We start from the raw sequence: 18,934 nt of genomic DNA, 5'->3' as shown, positions 1-18,934 counted from the left end.
ACCCACTATGCAGTTGAAAAGTGCTATGACCCCCTTAGCTTCTAAATGTTGTAAACTTCACTTCAGTGCCTCGCAGAATTTGTACTGGCTGAGAGCTGCAATGTTAGATAGCTATATGTATATATATATATATATATATATATATATATATATATATATATATATATATATATATATATATATATATGACATTAACCATCAGCAATAGAAACAACAAAGTGCACAGATTAGGCTTCTGGACTGGTTCTTGGAAATTTATATTTGACAGGCTTAATAATGTCACTGTCACTCTGCTGCTAGAAAGATGATGATAACGAAGATCATAAACAAATACTTTTAATGAACTGAGGTGGGGAAAAGGTGGGGAACCGAGGTGGGGAACTTAAATACACAGACAAGAGAGGGACTAAATGACTTAATTAACCAGACACAGATAAATCTAACTAACATAATCAAGGGGAAAACAGAAAGTAGAGTCAAAGGTATACACTGGATGAATGAAATCAAACTCAAAGTTCATGAACAGAACATAACTGCAACTCTGCTCACTCCTCTGGTCAGGCACAACCTCATGCCATAACAAAAACAAACAAAGGAGGAGGCAATGGGAAGGAAGGAAGGCAGATGATCATGGTGGGCCAGACAGAGAGAGGAGCCAGGGCGGATCAGACAGAGGAAGGAGCCATGATGGAGACAGGAGGAATTTGGAGCAGGAAGAGAGGCAGGCAGATTACCAGGATGGTGGCGATGGAGAGAGGAACCAGGGATGAGACATAAGGGACCAGGGAGGATCCGATTGAGGTAGAAGTCAGGCAGAAGTCAGGAGGAACTTGGAGGACCCAGAACTCAGTCATAAATGTGGCCTACAGTGGAGCCAATTGAGGGAGGAGCCATGGCGAAGGAAGGGCCGACAGCAGCAGAGCAGGTGGGAGAAGAGCCTGAGGCAGAGATGGAGAGTCACAGAGCCAAAGCGACGGAGAGGAACAGGAGGGCCAATGTGGAGCAGATGGCTCAGGCTACCAAGGCACAGGCGAGGATCCGGAAGGCCATGGTAAAGCTGGAGCGACATAGAACCAAGGTGGTATCAGAGGGAGGGAGGAGCCCAACAGAGCCAGAGGGATGGAGAGACAAGGTGTAGCTGGAGAAGCTACAGGGGAATGACCTCAGTGATCTTGGCAGAACATACAGACAGTTCAGGACAGATGGGAGATTTAGGGTAAACAGGGATTTCTGGACAGACAGGAAGTTCAAAGGATGGCAGAAAACAGGGCATATAATTCTCAAAGTCCATGTTGTCCTCTGAGCTCAGCATTCGCTTACCCTCAGTGGGCAGGGCTTTACTCTGCACCCTCATGGTCCAGTGATTGCATGCTGTGTAACCTGGTCGGACTTGCTATGAGGCTCTGGCTCTGGGGGGATCCTCAGTGCTTTCGCTCCTTCCGATGATAGCTCGTAGATCGCATTGCTCTTTTGCTCTCCATCCATGGTGGGCTCGGGCTGACACTCAAAATAGTGGGGTGATGGTTGACTGAGCTCTGGGTCTTACTGTGTACTGGATCGGGCCAGATTGATGAAGATGATTCACAATAACTTTTAATAGTATAGATTAGGCAGACAGACAAAGTACAACCACGTAACACTGATGATACTGAACAAATGAGGACACTTTTTCGTTCTTTTCTTATTCTTTAGAATTTTATTTTTTAATTTGGAGTAAAGAAAGTCTTTCACTGGTGCTAAACATTGTGTTCTTGCAATGCTATGAGGTTGAGAAAACACAGATGTTATGAGTAAAACTTCACAACTTTAAATCTTTCATTAAAAAGCAACATTTTTGAGTTTGTTTCTTCATCTGGACTTATTTCAGAGAAATGTATCATTAAATAACTCCAAAATAGTGCATGCGGACCTGCCGACCACTTATGTGCACCCCTGATTATTATGGGTTATGGACATGCAATTTGGCCAGAAGTGATGGATAAAGTTAACACCTCAGTGTCGAATTTGCTTCTCATAAACATGCAATTTTTTGCTTCATAAGACATTAATTCATCATAGGCTGGAGTGTGTGGATTATTGTAGTGTTTTTATCCGCTGTTTGGGCTCTAATTCTGAATCTCATTGTGTCTAGTGTCTCAAAAAATATGGTTAAATGTGCAATAATTTTTTTTCAGGAAAATGTTGTTAAGTTAAATGATCAAAAAAAAAGTCCCTAATCAAAAAGATCACACCCCTAACTTGATGTCTCCACCCCCACATTCACATAGACGCTACAACTAAGACAAATGATAAAGGGGTTATACTTAAAAAAAAACAACAACATTATATTAAGAGTATGTTATCTCACTTTTCAGAAACACTTTATGAGCTGATGCTTAAAACGGGCAGTAGAAAAGCTTTAGACATTCTAGGCTTTATAAGGCATGGAAACAAATGTATCTTTAAAACTGGAGTGAAAGAAAATAATAGATGACACAAGTTACATGTTGCCTGTGTGTCTATTTTAATCATGTGTAGCCACGACCCTTACTGTTAATTCTCAACATATGTGTATTGGTGCTAGATCCGTTCCATTTTTCAACAGCGTTTTTCAAAAATAAATTGCACCTTTAAAGTGTACTGACAAATATGTATGGTAAACTGAAATTTTAATAATCTAAAGATAAATATGTCACGTGAGGCGACACAGAAAATAAGGAGAGATCCAATTGCAGGCAAGCAGTTTAATATAGGGCAAATCCAGAGGGGTAAACAGTCTAAGCAGGGTCAAAACCAGAATATCCAAACAAAACATTAACGGGACATGAACACAGGGCAAGGCAGGGCAAGGCAAAGCAAGACAAGGGCAAGAGTTGACGGACATGTAAAACGCAAAGACATTAAACAAGGACTCCGTAACAAGGACAGAAACAACCCAGGTATTTAAAGACCAGTGCAAACGATGTAAGTGGAAACAGCTGAAAACAATGAACAGTGATGAAAAGGGGAAGTGAGACCTCTAGTGGACACCCAGGGATACACAGACCAGACACACTGTGACATTACCCCCCCTCTAAGGAGCAGCTACCAGCTACCATCAGATACACCAAACAGAACAAAAAGGACCAGGAGGGAGGAGGACCGGAGGAGGTACAGGGGGAGGGATGGAGGGCCAGACAAACTAAGGGGAACAGACAGAAACATAACAGAACTCAAATACACAAAACAGAAGTCCATAAAGGGCATGTTGAGGCGCCCACCAGGGCGGAGCAGAGGACCACCACAGCCGTGTGGTCAAGGCCAGAGCCCTCCAGGGCGGAGCGGAAGACCACCACGGCCTTGTGGTCAACGTCAAAGTCCCCCAAGGCGGAACAGATGACCACCACGTCCTCGTGGTCAACGTCGGGGTCCCCCAGGGCGGAGCAGATGACCAACACGCCCCCGTGGTTGAGACAGGAGTACTCCAGAACGGAGCCGCAGACCACCCAGTGACTTGACTTGGCTCTGGAGGGTAATCGGTGACTGGCCCTGGCTCTGGAAGGTCCACAAAACCTGACTCGACTCTGGAGGGTCCACTGGCACCCGACTCGACTCTGGAGGGTCCACTGGCACCCGACTCGACTTCGGAGGGTCCGCCGGAACCTGACTCGACTCCTGAGAGTCCGCCGGACCCTGACTCGACTCCTGAGAGTCCGCCGGAACCTGACTCGACTCCGGAGAGTCCACCGGAATCTGACTAGATTCTGGACTGTCTGTGAAGACCCGAGGTGCCTTGGCTTCGAGCACTGTCTCTGGAACGGTCTCGGGCACCACCTCGGTCAAGACATCACTAGCGACCTCGGACACTGCATCGGGAATGGCCTCAGGCACCGCCTCAGTAACGGCCTCGAGAGCGGTCTCGGGCACCGCAACGGGAACGGCCTCGGGCACCGCCTCGGCCTCCGGAACCGCCTCGGGCACCGCCTCGGCCTCCGGTACAGCATCGGTCACCGCCTCGGCCTCCAGAACAGCATCGGGCACCGCATCGGGAACGACCTCGGGCACCGCCTCGGCATCGAGCACCATTTCGGCCTTCGGAACAGCATCGGTAACCGTCTCGGCCTCCAGAACAGCATCGGTCACCGTCTCGGCCTCCAGAACAGCATCGAGCACCGCGTCGGGCACCACCTCGACCTCTGGAACAGCATTGGGTACCGCCTCGGCATCGGGCACCACCTCGGCCTCCGGAACAGCATCGGGCACCGCCTCGCCATCGGGCACCACCTCGGTCTCTGGAACAGCATCGGGCAGCACCTCGGCCTCAGGAACAGCCTCGGGCACCGCCTCGGCATCGGACACCACCTCGGTCACCGGAACAGCATCGGGCACGGCAGCGGTCCGTTCGGGAATGTCCTCCTGGACGGCAGCGGCCCGCTCGGGAGCGTCCTCCTGGACAACAGCGGCCCACTCGGGAACGTCCTCCTGGACGATAGCGGCCCGCTCGGGAACGTTCTCCAGGCCTTGAGGAACGGTAGGCGCCCGTCTCCTCGTCCTCCGTCCTCTATGACAGCGAGTCGGTGGCACCTGGACTGATGACTCAGCCGTTGAGTTGGCCTTCTTGTGCTGTGGCACTGGGCTGCCGGCCATCTTGTGCTGTTGCTCTAAGCTGGCGCCCATCTTGTGCTGTGGCGCTGGGCTGGCGGCCATCTTGTGCTGTGGCGCTGGGTTGGCGGCCATCCTGTGCTGTGGCGCTGGGTTGGCGGCCATCCTGTGCTGAGGTGCTGGCTTAGCAGCCATGACGTGAACCGTCTTGGGAACTTCTAGGATCCTTGATAGCATCTCGAAGTAGTCGAGAAGGGTGTCAGCGGCCATCTCGGGCGTTGGTGCTGAGCTGGCAGCCATCTTGCCCTGTGGGGTGAGGCTGGCTTCCATCTGGCCTCGTGGTGCGGGGTTGGTGGTTATGCACCGCAGCGGCGTTGGGTTGGCGGCCATCTTATGCTGTCCTTCCTCTCGCCCACCTCCTCCTCGACGACCTCCCCTGTTCCCGCGAAACACGACCAGGCGGGTTCCTTCAAAGCGACCGCCTCTCTCCCGCTCGATGGCTGGGGAAGAAGCGTGAAACGGCATACCGCTGGATCTCGTTGTGGACGGAGTCCTTCTGTCACGTGAGGCGACACAGAAAACAAGGAGAGATCCAATTGCAGGTAAGCAGTTTAATATAGGGCAAATCCAGAGGGGTAAACAGTCCAAGCAGGGTCAAAACCAGAATATCCAAACAAAACATTAACGGGACACGAACACAGGGCAAGGCAGGGCAAGGCAGGGCAAGACAAGGGCAAGAGTTGACGGACATGTAAAACGCAAAGACATTAAACAAGGACTCTGTAACAAGGACAGAAACAACCCAGGTATTTAAAGACCAGTGCAAACGATGTAAGTGGAAACAGCTGAAAACAATGAACAGTGACGAAAAGGGGAAGTGAGACCTCTAGTGGACACCCAGGGATACACAGACCAGACACACTGTGACAAAATATTTTTGTAATAATACATTTCAAGTTAGTACATTTAAAATATATTAACTTATATTGCCACTTCACATGTCGTTGTACATTTCAACACATCAAAGTGTACTTCTGTAAAGTGCAACAAAATATTACTAAAACATTAATTCAAAATGTACTTTAAAGACAAACTTTTAGTTTCACTTTTAATTTGATTACAAAGTGCAATTAAAGAAGATAACAGAATAGTCATGCCCTTTTTCACAAAGTTATGATCAGTAATGGCCAGTATATGCCTATACTTTACTAAGCAGTGTAATTTATTTCGGTGTCATGTTTTTAAAACAGCAGCTCTGCTTGATAGAAACTTTTTTTTTTTTTTTTAAACAATATTGTGTTTATTAAGTAGCCAAAATACACAACTAACAGTTTAAATACAGACTGCCATTTGATAAATTTAGCAACATCATGTTAAAACACTGGTGTTGTATGTAAGTGTATTTTCTGCTATTTTATCTAAACCTAATATTGAAAGTATTACAGTAAGCTGTATATCGTATGTGTCACGTGGAGGTTAGGGATGAACTCAAGCACAGACAGGATGCACAACACAGAGGGTTTATTAATGACAAAGAGGAAAAACAAAACCCACGAGGGGGAAAACCACGACTAGGGCAAAGACATAATTTAACAAGACTAGGAACAAACAATAAACAAAAGACTCTTAACACAGGAACTCGAACTACAGGTAAACAATCACAGGTAATACAACGTCACTTCAAAGTGAAACAATGTGTAACAAAGTAACAATGAACCGCACAGGACAGTGAACACAAGGGGATAGAAATAGGGAGACTAATCATAACATAACAGGTGACACAGGTAAAGCAATATTGACAAAACTAGGATAACAAGGGGGGGCGGGGCAAGGAAACGAGACAACACAAGCAAATGGCCCAAAGACAAGGCCATGTGCTTGTACACAAAACACGGGCCCGTCATCATCCTGCCTCAAGACTAGAGGAAAATCAGGACACAAAGGCAGAATCATGACCGCGCTCACTGCTGCTGGCTCGGGGGCAGCGCTCACTGCCGCTGGCTTGGGATCACTCCGAGACGGAGGATCGGAATAACCCCTCTTCCTCCTCTTTCTTCCTGGTCGCGGTGCAGAGGCCACAGCCGGGTCTGTGACTGGTTGGGGAAGTTCGGTCTCAGGCAGGGCTGACTCTGACGCAGAGGATTCCGAGGCAGATTCCCACGAGAACAGTCTCCCTCGCTTCTTGTGGAGACTGATGGGTGTGGGAGGTGCCTCAGGATTCGGGGAGGGATGTGCCGGATCCCCCAGTGTTACAACGACCAGGATACGACCCTCTGGGATCAATGGCAGCTTGGCAGAAGGTGGGGACCTCGAGGGGGATACCTGCAGCTCCTCCTGGGAGAAACTCTCCCATAGCCAGGCATAGTTCCGCAGGATCCACTCACCCTCAGACGAGTATGGGAGGGTAACCCTCCTCTTGTCAGTGGGGGATGACGACCAGCATTGCTGACGGAACTCCAGTTGTAGCTGACGATCGGTGGACATCCTGTCTGCGGAGTTCTTTGTTTGGCGGTTCATTCTGTCACGTGGGGATGAACTCAGGAGCAGACAGGATGCACTACACACAGGGTTTATTAAGGACAAAAAGAGGAAAAACAAAACCCACGAGGGGGAAAACAACGACTAGGGCAAAGACAAAATGACTTAACAGGACTAGGAACTAACAGTTAACAAAATACTCTTAACACAGGAACTCAAACTACAGGTAAACAATCACAGGTAATACAACGTCACTTCAAAGTGAAACAATGTGTAACAATGAACCGCACAGGACAGTGAACACAAGGGGATAGAAATAGGGAGACTAATCATAACATAACAGGTGACACAGGTAAAGCAATAATGACAAAACTAGGATAACAAGGGGGGCGGGGCAAGGAAACGAGACAACACAAGCACATGGCCCAAAGACAAGGCCATGTGCTTGTACACAAAACACGGCCGTCATCACCCTGCCTCAAGACTAGAGGAAAATCAGGACACAAAGGCAGAATCATGACTGTATGTGTCTATATTGTATGAATATGTCAACATTTGTTACAATTTGCAGAATAACAGGCTTACCTGAGGTAGTGAGTTCAGGATGTATTTCTTGCAATATGTTTTAGGTCATACAGTGATGGGTACAATGTGTTGAATTTATAAGCATTTGGCTCATTGTTGAAGGGTGAACACCTTCGAAGGACATGGATAACTCAAAGACATCTAGGAGGTCTGCAACATCACATGCCAGCTATTTTCAATTCACTGGTAGTTTCGCCTAAGTTGATAACAATCTTGATTCATACGACCAGAAAGGAAAATCTTTGGCTCCATTTACACCTGGCCAACATCCATCATGGGTGATCTCATCACAAGTGGTCACCTGAGACGTATTACTTTTCATACCTTAAATTAAGATGTCTGGAACAGGTCTCTAGTGAGCATTTGTGATTAAATGTCATTGATGAGATGGTCTTTCATGACAATATATATATTACTATAATCAAATGTTAATGCATGGTAATGATAGACCTGCCTTACAAAGTCTTGTGTATAGGGCTATTTAGTTATGGTAGTTTTCTTGTAAAACTTGCAAAGTAGAAAACCCTTGTTGTTTAGGACACATTAGTCTTTACACCACAAACCAATGTGGCCATATGCATCCCTGATAATCTCTGAATGTGGTTTGAATAATCTAATAATGACTAAATTTGAATTAGTTCCATTTGGATCACATGAGGTGGATGTTAATACAATGACTCATTTAGGCCACGATCAGATCAAGTCGGTTATTTTTGAATAATCAACTCTGAGCTTAATATTTATTTACTTGAATGACTGAAGTTTGATTTAACAACAGATCGAAACACACACACACACACACACAAAAAGAAAGACATTTTCTGATAGGCTAATAATAATAGACTAACACTACTACTACTAGTACTACTACTACTACTAAAAATAATAATAATAATAATATTTGTTATTTTTCACATGCATATGGGGTGGTGTTAGTGCAGTGGATAAGACACACGTCTGTGGTGTGGGAGACCCGGGTTCGAATCCACAGTGAGACACCAATGTGTCCCTGAGCAAGACACTTAACCCCTAGTTGCTCCAGAGGCGTGTGACCTCTGACATATACAGCAACTGTAAGTCGCTTTTATCCAAAGCGTCAGCTAAATGAATAAATGTAATGTAACATGCGGAAGCAGCTTTGATACCTTACTCTGATTATATATTAATTATGCATTAGTGATTATTTATTATTAAATTACATCTTTAGCTGAATCAAGCCTCATATCTTATCGCGTTCTTCTTATGGGTAAAAATCCAGGCTTTGTTTTATACTGAAGGAATAGGCTGCGCTGTGCCTGGGTGTGAGCACAAAATACAGACAGGAGAAAGACTGTACAGTAGGCCTAACTCTTGTTGGATTTAGGATACACAAATTAAATAGACTCAAATTTGTTTTCGATTGTTTTACTTAAGTAGCTAAGTTATTTTACAAAAGCAATTTGTAACGTTTTGTTGTTATTGTGGAAGTGTAGAAAATAAAGGCATTTTTTCCCTTTGTTATGACAATGTATCCTAAGAAACCAAGCAGTGTTGTTATTTATATGAAATGTATATTTGCAAGGAATATTGCCTATACAACAGCCAGGCAGTATGAAGAAACGTTACTGTGACCAATTTTCAGAGTGGTACATGAGATTCTCGCATCAGACTCTGATCCCATTCTGTGTGATGGGATAGACAGTAAAGAAATACTGAGTGAAAAAGTGTTTTTTTAGGGCTGCCCACGCACAAATAGCTAGCAAATTTTTTAACCCACTAACAAAAAAAAAAAAAGCTTAACATTAACTCACCCATTTGCCAAACAGAACAAAATAATAATAATAATAATTATTATTATTATTATTACAATTATAAGCCTATTAGAAAATATCTTTATTCCTTTTTTTCATATTTCCAAACTTCAGTCATTCAAATAAATAAATATTAAGCCAAGAGTCGATTATTCTAAAATAACTGTTTTGATCTGATCGTAGCCTAAACAAGTCATCGGTGCAGTTATTGGATAGCACTATATTGCAGACAGATTGGAGATTAATCCTAATAAACATGCCACTACAATTAAAACCATTACATTAAAATACATTTAAATAATTTCAGCAGCGTGCAGATCCTCGTTTATGTCAGACTGTGGCGACAGCAGCACGGACAGTCGCTTATCGCTCACATAATGTACCATCTATAAAAACGGGAACGTTTTTACAACATAACATTTCATTATAACGAGAAAATATGTAGTTTTAACAAGAAAAAAAATCTCGTTATCAGGAGAAAATATCTCGTTTTAATGAGAAAACATCTTGTTTTTACGAGAAAATATGTCGTTTTAACTATGTCGTTTTAACAATAAAATCTCGTTATTATGAGAAAAGATGTAGTTGTAACAAGAAAAGATGACATTAAAATGACTTATCTTGTTATTATGACATAAGTGAGTGGCAAAAATAATATGTGTGAGGCAGCCATGCATCACCATACACAGAAACTTGACTTCAGACACAGAACAATCCTGATTATCTACTGAAGCAACAAGATTTTTCCATTTAAAAAAAAAAAAGAAAAAGGAGAGGTTGCTTACATTAACCGAATGATATGTGTAGGAAGATGAGAGCTGCAGCAGGCATAAGAGGATCATACTTTGTGTCTGTGCATATAACCCCGGCCCTGCAGGGGAAGTGTACCCTCTGTCATGCTACAGAGCATATGAGTCAACTAACACATTCAAAACTTTCTACCAAAGCTCCTTTTCTTCCAATTAAAAAGATGCAAAGATTGTGTTTTCTTTATTATTTTGATAGCAATACATTTTATACTGGCATTGTGCCACATAGTTTATGTTAATTTATTGTGTGGCTAACTGTAAAGCTTCTACTACTTGCCTGATTTAATAATTTATGTCTGTAAATATTTACAGTGACTTTGTCAGTGAACTGGAAAGGTCGTGACATCATTTTTTATCAGTTGAAAATGTGTCTTAACATTTAAAATGTTGAACTATAGATTGTAAAACAAACAACTAATTTATGTATTGTATATTTACACAATTAGGTCAGTGTTCAGACATGTACTTACACATTAGGCAAAGGTAGGATTACAGTCATATGGGCCAGGGGGGTATGCACTTAAACCGTTCTAAGTTACTTATTATATTACTTTCATTGTAAAGAAATTAAGCCAAGAAAATGTACATTAGAAAATATATTTTTTCATAAATCTGGAAACAAATCAAGTTTAAACACTCTCAAAAAAACGCATGTTTGTCTGTAATAATTGAAGCTGTATACAGTGTGAAACTTATCTCTTTAATTACAACATATGCACATTTGCACTCTTAAGTTTATGATGAGAATTTGCAATGGGATGAAAGAGTGCAGAATTCAGTCAGAGAGCAGGTACACTGAACAAACCTCCACAGAGTTTCAGCGATGATGACTAATCTGAACGCTGACTCCTCCGCTCCCTCACGGATGGCAGCCGCCCCTCCACATCACGGGCGGCCGGCAGCGAGCTCGCTAATCCCCGGCAACTCACTCCAGCCCACCGCCTCGAGCGTCCATGGCGGCACACTTCCTCGCTAGCTCGATTGCACCGCGGATTCACCACAACGGCGAGGGATCTTCAGCAGCACGTCCCTCCTTCTCCTGGGCTTCGGCACCACTGTAACAATAAAAACTCCATAACTACGGGAAGAAGGAGGTGGGAACCGGCAGACAATCAAAGACTTTAATAACAAAATAAACCCAAAACAGCGCAACAGCCCCTCGCAGACGACTGTCGCGCACAAATAAAAAGCAAACACAACTAAAAGTCCAGGCCTGGTCCTCTCTCGTCCTTCACTGTCGTCGCTCCAGTTTTATATCCTTCCATCTCCTCCGTGGGACTCGAGACCGGTGGGTCGAGCAGGTGTCGCTCAACTCCAATCACTCCACCGGCCTCACTCCGGTTCCCACGGCTCTCGGCCCCGGGTCAGAAATCGGCCCCTGGGTCAGAAACGTGAGTGGCACATGTCCCCTCAGTTTGAATGGACATAACGCCTTTTGAATGAAACAGGCTTTGGGGATTTGGGGAGGCAATGGAATGAGTGCAGAATGAGAATAGAATGAGAATCGGACCTCAAGAAGGTGGAATTTCAGAACACACCAATGGATTGCATTACTGCCATGAACCAAAGGAAGCTCAACGGTGTTTAGGAGTCAAAACACACTCCTGAACTGCTGAAAAGAACTCAAAACTAACTTCATTTCAGCCTGATTTTGTTCGAAATGACGTCATATCAGTTCATTTTTCAATTTTGTTTGAATTATATCAGGGACTTAAAGATGCTGTTCCATCCATGTTCATCTGAGTGCACTGGTTTTCTCTCTCTACCTCTAATGGACAAAAGCTTTTGTGGGAGGTATATATTCTCACTGTGAGAATATGAACATTGGGACATTGCGGTTGTGGCTCTAGTGCGTCTTTTCAGAGAAGTGTCTGAGAGCAACCTTAGACGCTCCCTGTATCGGTCCTACTCGCGATGGGACTGAGGCCACGGCGTAGAATGGACTGCTTATATGAGACCGCTTCACCGTTGGCTTCATGACCACAGATGAGTATGTCCACAGTCAAGTCCACAGATGAGTATGGCGCCACTGCACACCTTTGCCCCCCCCCCCCTTCTTCAACTCTAATAGCTGATGACTTTGCCACATTTTTCATTAATAAAATTAAAAACATCAGCGCATAATTTTCCACACCACAATCAGTCAAGCACATCTCACCAGCAAACATATACTCATTTATATCATTTTCTTCACTCTCTAGCAAAAGTCTCCAAACTCATCCTTTCTAATCATCCAACTAATTGTCCGCTTGATCCTATTCCATCTCATCTCCTTCAAGCCATTTATCCTGCAGTTGTACCTGCACTCACTCACATCATTAACATATCCCTCCTTTTCCCTCATCATTCAGACATGCTCGTATAACTCCACTACTTAAGAAACCCACCCTCAACCCATCTCTTTAAGAGAACTACAGACCAGTTTCCTTTTTTTTACTTTCATTGCAAAAACATTTGAACAAGCTGTGTTAAACCAAGCCTGTGCCTTTCTCACACAGAACAACCTCCTTGACAGCAACCAAATCTGGTTTGAGAAGTGGACATTCAACTGAGACTGCCTTGCTCTCAGTTGTTGAAGCTCTAAGACTGGCAAAAGTGGAATAATCCAGAAACCTTGGAGTTATGATTGATAAAACCATCCGGTCCTGCAGATTTGCTTTATTCAACATCAAGAAGATCAGGCTCTTTCTTTCGGAACTTGCTGCACAACTCCTTGTTCAAGCTCTTGTTCTTTCCAGGCTAGACTATTGCAATGGTCTCTTGGCAGGTCTTCCAGCCAGTTCTATCAAACCTTTACAATTAATCCAGAACGTGGCAGCAAGATTAATTTTTTATGAGCCGAAAAGAATATGTCACACCAGGGGCGGACTGGGAGCAAAAAGTGGTCCTGGACTTTCTGGCCCACATCAGCTCACCACATTATAATGGATCCACCCCTGTTTTGATGTAATTTATTAATTTAATATTTAAGTAAACAGTTTGGGGATTTTAACCAATAGGACAACTGATCCTCCATTGAATCAAAAAACCTGCCTGCAGCAGTTGTTCATTTAGCGACTCCTAGTGAGCGATACATGCTCATGATGACACAAACATTCTCCTAGAACTCACACTTTGCATTCAGTTAACAGATCCATACGAATTTTATAGATTAATTTAATTTAATTTAATTTAATTTACAAATTATAAAAGTTTATAAGTTTATTAAACTCAAACGATAGCTTTATCTGCTTTACAGATTAACTTGAAGTCTTTATTTCTTTCGAGATGTTCAATGATGGATCATCTTTGGCTCTGTAATACAAGTTCATGATCCGATTCATGAACAGATGATTCTTTTGATTCAATCTTTTAAAATAATTATGTATTTTGTTGAACGAAACAAGTGTGGAAACCAATGGTTCACAAACTGGATAGATCTGAGGTGCAGGGCTTGTAAAAACGCGAGCCCGATGTCCCGGGGCTATTGTGTTTTTCAGTCGGGCTACAAAATATATCACTGCCTTGCCCAACGTGCTGTCTTTAGTGATGTAAAATTCCTAACTTGATTCGCGTTGTTCATTGGCTTGAAGGGGTGAAATGTAGTCAATCGTTGATCGTTTGCACTTGTTTCTAAATCTTGCCAGTTCAAGCGTTTTAAACGATTTGTGCGAGTTTGGAGCTTGTGCGCACTCGTTCAAAGCACGCAGAGAGCAGCATTTCAGACAATGCATGTACACAGAATTCATCTTTTGCATATCCTAGCTTCTGAATGAACACATAGACACAAAATTATTTCAAAATAATTGTCTCTGCAAGTATTCTCGTAAACACAGTCTGTTATGTTTTAAGTGAACGTATAAAGTGGCCTGCTGCTCAGAGAAATTCGCTGTACTGGATAAATCTGTCTCTCTCTCTCACTGTAAATTATACGACGTGAAAGGGGGCGTGTTTCAAGATACGCAATGGAGTAGACCAAACTAAACAGGGAGGGAGGGCAAAACACTCACATGCAAACAAAACACACTCCTTGTCGGCCGTGGCCCAAGATCGATTTCCGTCATTTAAAAAAATATGTATATATTTGGGTGGGCTGGCCCACATTGGCCAGCGGCCCACCTGGAAAAGTCCCGGTGCTCCAGATGGCCAGTCCGCCTCTGTGTCACACCTCTGTTTATCAATTTGCACTGGCTACCGATAGCTGCTCACGTAAAATTCAACAAACACAAATACATTTTACAGACTTTTAAATTAAATGTTGTGGGAGGCATCCCTCCTTTGGAGTCAGCAGCATGTGAAATCACTTTGCAGCATTCACAGCCAATGCACTTTCAAGACAGGTCTCGCTCCGCGGATATAGAAGCCAGCTGGTATAGATCTGATTTGGCAAGGCCCAGATTGATCTGTTTGCCTCCCACTAGTTGACACATTTCACTTTGTGGTCTTCCCTGACCAGAGATCCTCTCGGTATAGACGCACTAGCAATCAGTTGGCCTAGAGATCTATGCAAATATGCATTTCCCCAGTAAGTCTCACTGCACAAACCCTGTGAAAGTCAGGGAAGAACAAGAACGAGTCCTGATGGTTGCCCCCTACTGGTCCAACCAAAGTTGGTTCACGGATCTCACACTTCTAGTGTCAGCCCCTACCTGGCAGATTCCCCTGAAGAAGGATCACAATTTGGCACCCGCGCCCAGATCTCTGGAACCTCCACATCTAGTCCCTGGGCCAGACAAGGTGGAGTTTAAAGACCTTTCACCAGCAGTGATGGACACAATCACTCAGGCGAGAGTTCCTTCTATGGAGGCTTTACGCCCTGAAGAGGCACGTGTACACTAGGAGGTGTTAATCTCATGGTGAGGGTGAATGCTGTTTCCAAACAAAGAATGGCTCCTCAGCCAACATTTCCATGTGGGCCCCATGTTTGGTGGGCTGTCACTTGGGCACTGCATGGGCAACCCAAATGGGACCCATACATTTTTATCCATTGGCTCCACTTGTGCTCCGTGTGTGTTAACCCATATGGGTCCATAGTCCTAGTCATATTCACATGGAATCAGAATAGTAATGAAATTTTGCGCTTTTATAAAATAATTGAAGCAAACATGCTTTCTGCCATCTTGGACTCTGTGAACTTGAGCGTCACTTCAAAACTCTGTGGATGCTTGCCTTATTAAGGCCATGAAACCATATCTATTAAGAGTGAAACTTTTAAATCAATTCGAAGAGAAAACAAATATTCTCACATTATGAAATCAGTATTAAACATGAATACAGGCGATGCATAGATGAGTCACTGTCGCAGACTTCATCTCTTAAACTGAAAACAAAAAGCACTAGAGTAACAATAAATTATGACATTACAATAAATTCAAATGTTAATGCAGTGTACTTGCTGTCTTTCCCTAACAAATTCATGATTATTATATTTGCCAGTGTGCTCTGGCAACCATTTTTTGCATGCCTTGAGCACTTATTAGCCTATGTAGGCAATTAAAGGCTCATTATTATGATTTATATGGATTATTAATAAAAGTGTGACTAATAGCCGACTAATACTTAAAATGAACTACTTCTAGTTGACCAGAAAAATCTTTAGTTGAGGGTAGCCCTAATGCTTATTGACTAATTGTTTACGAGAAGCATACATATACATATAAGAGGCTGACAATTAGCTGAATATATTTGTTTACTTATTTAATTAGTAACACTTAGCTTGCATTTTAAAACCTTTATTTGAATATGGCAACATATTCTATAGATATGTGAGTATATGGCCCAGGTCTATAGCTTAAATATGCTAAAACTTATATAATGCATTACTAAATAATCAGAAGAGGCCCACAGCTGCAGTAACCTCTTGCTAGGTAAGAATCAGGAGTCCTGAGGTTGGAAGGTTACAAGTCAGCATTGTTGCACTGGTTGTTCGAAAGCTCACACTTGCCCTTACATGCTTTGTTCGCCTAGTTTGCCATCATAATGAACGACAGAAAGGGAATGTCTCAGTTCCGTATGGTAACTCTTGTTCCCTGATGGAGGGAACGGAGACGTATCCCTTTGGCCACAACTCTGTACTGACCTCTGATGTGCCGAGACGCTACCTTGGCTCCTAAGAACAATGCTGAAGTGCGATCTGCACACGACAGCCCTTAAATACGCATGGGCGTGCTTTGCATGCAAAATTTGCATGACAATTTTAGTAGCATTACATTAACCTTTTCGGATGTTATCAGAGCTGATTTAGATCCCAGTAATTATCCACATAAGTTTTCATACGACACACGTCTCCATTACCTTCATCAGGGAACAGTGGTTACCATATGTAACCAAGACGTTACTAATGCCAAATGTTTGCATTGATTATTGTAAATGAATATCATATTTAGGTCATGACTGTGAAATATGATGTAAATGTGATGTGAAATGTGATGTAAATCTGATGTAAAAGGGTGAGCTGTTTAAGCTTGTTTAGATGTTTAAATTTAGATGTGTCCACTTTTATGTGTCAATGTCTGTATGTAGTAAGCCATTTAAGGTACAACAACTCTAATTAAAACCCACACATCAGCTGTAGCAATCATATGATATAAAACCAATGTGTTTTCATTTCCTTCACATGGCAGTTTTGTTAGCTAAATATTTTTGTTATGCATTTTGACAGTTCATTTGCATGACAAAACATTCCCAAGATTGGGGGCCTGAAAATGCAAACTTAAAAAAAAAAAAGGGTTTCAGAGTGGAATTTTTTGAAAGCAATACCGTTATCATCAAGTAACCTTTATTTATAGAACGCTTTATACAATACATATTCTTTCAAAGCAGCTTTACAGTGTCAAACAGGAAAACAATTTGTCAATAATCCAAGAGGACAATAAAAAAAAGGTAATTGATGATTCAGTGTTTTTGTCATCCAGTTCAGCTCTCTTCCAATAGTGTCTATGCAATCTGCTGACAATATTGCCAGAAGTATTGTAAACCACAAAAATGTGAATTTGTCAAAACGGAGATGAGATGTGCTTGCATATTACGTGTTCCCTATGTGTGCAGGCACATAGTGTTTTTTTTGTTTTTTTTTGCAAAGTGATATCGCCAACTAATGGCCCGGCATGCATTAAACAGTTTTTCAGTCATTTTTGTAGATCCATATGAACACGGATTATTTTAACAACAGAACAACAGAATTCACTAACTCATGCGTTGGTTTTGAGAGCTACTGCAGATTGGGGATAACAAAGTAGCTTATCTTGCATTACTGGAACTGTACAGCATCAGTCCACTAATGTGGACATGCATGTCAGTGATCTTTTTAAAATTCTAAAGGTGCACTGCTACAGACCATCTGGATCTGCCCTGTTATGCTCTTCTCCATAAATTGCTACAATGACCGCTCCAAAATCTACACAAACATCTATTTTAAATTAAACTTAATTTTATTGTTTTGTGGCCAATAATAGTGCAGCATTAACTGTGGCAGGAAAAATAAATGATTTTGTATTTTAGGCTATACTGTGTGTTTTGAACCATGCCAGAGCGCATTTGAACCCCTAAGTCTGGTTTGTTTGACTAGTGTGAGTACTCCGTGCCTCGCTCAAGTGCGGTTCGTCTAGCCGGCCTTAGTCCAGTTGGAAGAAGTGGGCCAGGGAACAGTTTGGTTGGGCTAAGGTGCAGTACGAATGCAGAATTAAAGCTTACCCTTACATAGGCTATAATTATCCTATATAGAACACATGTAGACATGTTTGAGATTAAAAATAATTAGCATATCTTAAATTAATTACTCATGGAACAAATTTTTTTTTGCATTTAGAACATGATTAAATTGTATTGGTGGTTATAAGATATTATTTGTGCAAAGGTGAAACTTTTAGTAAATTGAACCCCTATATTTTAACATGAGCTAAAGGGAAGTCGTAAAAAATGTCCTTGCCATTTCTTGATAAAATTAACCTGCCTTCATAGAACACCAGATGATGAGTGTCTTAAATTTGTGTGTCTCTGTATGAATGAATTGTACTGTTGCAATTAATATTCTTCAGACAGGGACGTGTTTAAATGGATATTTCCTCATTCACTTTACATCCTTCCTGGTAATTACGACAATGGCTTCACATTCTCTGCTACAGATTTTGGTCATTATTTTAGATTTGTGGTTCAAGGTTGTTGAAAATAAATTAAAAGGTTTGTGTGATGAGCAAATTAAGGGAAACAACGTAGTTTAGCTTAAGACACTGTTGGGCAATAAAATGATTTGGGGGATTTATTTTCGTAGAGCAACTGAATTGAAAGGCTTCCAGCATGTTTACAGATTAGGAGGATTATTAAAAAAAAAAGGATCTCTCTTCTTACACAGTAATAATCCAAGATGTTCTTTTGATGCCTCTTAGTGAAATGATGATCAAGATTGTGTTGGAAAAATGCAGCTCACAAGAATACTCTGAAACTTTGTTTTTTGTCTGTACAATATAAAATAATACAAATTAAATTAAATAAAGCTGTTGGCAAAGTGAAGCTTGTGAATGTGGATGTGTCGCTCTCATGTTTGAGGATAAATGCCATAATGCAAACACAGATTAATTTACACTATTTGAGCACTACACCACTGCTCTCTGAAACTTAGCATACACACAGCCTACCTTTCATCTGTTTACAGGTAATCATATAGGGATATTACTCAAATTATTTGCAGAAATGTAGGCTTACTTCACAAATTACCTAAACAAAGCGATAAATGTG

Source organism: Carassius gibelio, chromosome A16, assembly GCF_023724105.1.
Source record: "Carassius gibelio isolate Cgi1373 ecotype wild population from Czech Republic chromosome A16, carGib1.2-hapl.c, whole genome shotgun sequence".
NCBI classification, from domain to species: Eukaryota; Metazoa; Chordata; class Actinopteri; order Cypriniformes; family Cyprinidae; genus Carassius; species Carassius gibelio.
This window is presented reverse-complemented; position numbering follows the sequence as displayed.